General features: G+C 62.1%; 1 long non-coding RNA gene across 1 annotated transcript in view; it reads left to right on the forward strand.

The window, feature by feature from the left end:
* The first annotated feature begins 757 nt into the window (after positions 1-757).
* The window catches only part of LOC143710556 (uncharacterized), a 25,345-nt gene continuing 23,602 nt past the window's right edge, over positions 758-2,500 (forward strand). Inside the window, exon 1 of the long non-coding RNA XR_013194585.1 lies at positions 758-1,886. This is a non-coding gene — a long non-coding RNA (uncharacterized LOC143710556). The remainder of the gene's footprint in view (positions 1,887-2,500) is intronic.

A 2,500-nucleotide genomic window follows, 5' to 3' on the forward strand; every position in this document is an offset into this window, starting at 1 on the left:
TTTTCTTCTCTAACTGCATCCCAGGAAGGGTGCAGACTTCCTGGGCACGAATCAAGCTCAAAGTCCCCTTGGCGGGCCTGACTCTGGAGTCAAATTTGAAAAATTGACAAGAGTCCAAAATGTTGCCGTGTGATCAGAGCTCCACGATCTCAGAACCTCCCTGGCCATCCCAGGGAGGGTGCGCCGTCCTGGGTCAGATTCAGTTTCGCTCCACACCCCTGGAGCTCCTTCTGGAGAAAAGACGGTCCTAAAACGGACCTTGGGGTCTTTATCGGGGAGGGGAAGTAGTGCGGTGGAGGGCACACAGAACCCATTAACAGACCACCGTGAGCCCCCCGCTCAGAGTCTCTCTGCTTGGGTATAAAATCCAGATTACACAGTGCGCGCGGTGGAGCTCTGGAAGTCCTGGTGGGAGAGGGCCCCCAGGAAAAAAAAAAAAGCCCGGTCATGTTGCGCTGGGGAGAGAAAGAATTCAATCACCACCGCGGCGGTGGATCTCTGCATGTACGAAACCTCCAGGAAAATGACGGCTGCTGGTTTTCTTATCTAACTGCATCCCAGGAAGGGTGCAGACTTCCTGGGCACTAATCAAGCGCAAAGTCCCCTTGGCGGGCCTGACTCTGGAGTCAAATTTGAAAAAGTGAGAACCGTGGTGGTCAGACCGGGTTGGGAAACGATCTGACCCAGCCCAGATAAAGTGCACTCTGTGCGGGCGAGACTTCCAGGAAACGCGCGGGTCTGGTTTGGACACCCAGACTCTCCTCGGACAAGGTAACGGAAGACGGGCGCCTCCGGGTTGCCTGGGGCCCGGAGGGGTGCACCCTCTCCTTCGGGCCGTCGCTGTCAGGGTTGCCTGGTCGATTGGAACTTTGGACGCGCCTGGGGACGGCCCCTGCCCGGTCGCGAGACCGCTATGGGCAGCTTGCTCCTCCCCGCTTTGCGCGTCGACTCGAGACGCGGCCTCCCTCCGGGGAAAGCAGGCCGCGTCGACCTCGGGAGACTCAGATGGCCCGTCTGAAAACGGATGTCCGCAGCGGTGGCGTCGGGAGCGTCGTCAGGCTTTGACGGTTGGCGGGGTTTCGTTGGGGGCCCCCCATCACGGCACAGAGCCTGACTTCGCCCCGCGCCTCCCACCCGCTTTGAAAAGCACCCTTCCCCGTTACGGCCTCGATCCAGAGGCCTACCACCCCCCGCCCTCACGGCGGACGGTTCCTCACGCGCCCTATGAGCGGCCGTGCCGCCTCGAGCCCAGGCCCGAGCGGAGCGAGACCCGTGTGTAGGAAACCCGCGCGTCGCAGGTTCGTCCGTCCCGGGGCTCCTCGGTTGATCCCGGGGTAAAACAAAAACCATATGCTTGTCGAACCGTCGGTCTGGGTAAACGGCAAAACGACTCCAGGGGCTTGAGACACCCCTGGAGCGACGGAGGAAGGTGCACCTCCGAAAGAAAAATGAAATTACGGACAGTGTCCGATCGAATGAGGTCCACGGAACAGAGAACCGTGGTGGTCAGACCGGGTGGGGAAGCGGTCTGGCTCAGCCCAGATAAAATGCACTCTGTGCGGGCGAGACTTCCAGTAAACGCGGGGGCTGGTTTGGACACCCAGACTCACCGCCGGTGCCCTGGGCGTGCATCCAGTGTGTGAAGGTGCACCGTCCTGGGCGAGCAGAGGGTGAAAGACACACAACACTCCTCGTAAGAAAATGGACAGTGTCCAAGATCTTGCATGCAAACGAGAGCCCTGTGCTCGCAGACCCGACCGTGGCCTGCTCAAAGTCAGATCCGTACGCTTGATGGCGCTCCTGCTGGAGCAAAGACGGTCCGAACACGGACGCTAGGGGTGTTGTAGAGGAGGTGGGGGACCGTCGCCACACTCTTCTCGGACAAGGTTAACGGAAGACGGGCGCCTCCGGGTTGCCTGGGGCCCGGAGGGGCGCACCCTCTCCTTCGGGCCGTCACTGTCAGGGTTGCCTGGTCGATTGGAACTTTGGACGCGCCTGGGGACGGCCCCTGCCCGGTCGCGAGACCGCTTTGGGCAGCTTGCTCCTCCCCGCTCTGCGCGTCGACGCTAGACGCGGCCTCCCTCCGGGGAAAGCAGGCCGTGTCGACTCTCGGGAGACTCAGATGGCCCGTCTGAAACGAATGTCCGCGACGGCGGCGGCGGACGCGGGCGCGTGGAATTCGGAATCGGACGGTCGGGGTGGCCGACACCCCCCGGTCCAGTCTTCGAGCCCGACCTTCGCCCCGCTCCTCCCCGCCCGAAAAGCACCTTTCCCGGTTACGGCCTTGATCCAGAGGCCTCCCACCCTGGCCCCGCCTGACGGACGGTTCCTCACGCGCCCTATGAGCGGCCGTGCCGCCTCGAGCCCCAGGGCCGAGCGGAGCGAGACCCGTGTGTAGGAAACCCGCGCGTGGTGGTTCGCCGTCCGGGGTCGATCCCGAGGTAAAAAAAAAAAAAGAACCATACGCTTGTCGGTCTGGGTAAAGGGCGAAACGACTCCG

The sequence above is a fragment of the Siphateles boraxobius genome, unplaced genomic scaffold (assembly GCF_051911475.1).
Source record: "Siphateles boraxobius isolate OS27281-9 unplaced genomic scaffold, OSU_SipBor_1 476, whole genome shotgun sequence".
Classification (NCBI taxonomy): domain Eukaryota; kingdom Metazoa; phylum Chordata; class Actinopteri; order Cypriniformes; family Leuciscidae; genus Siphateles; species Siphateles boraxobius.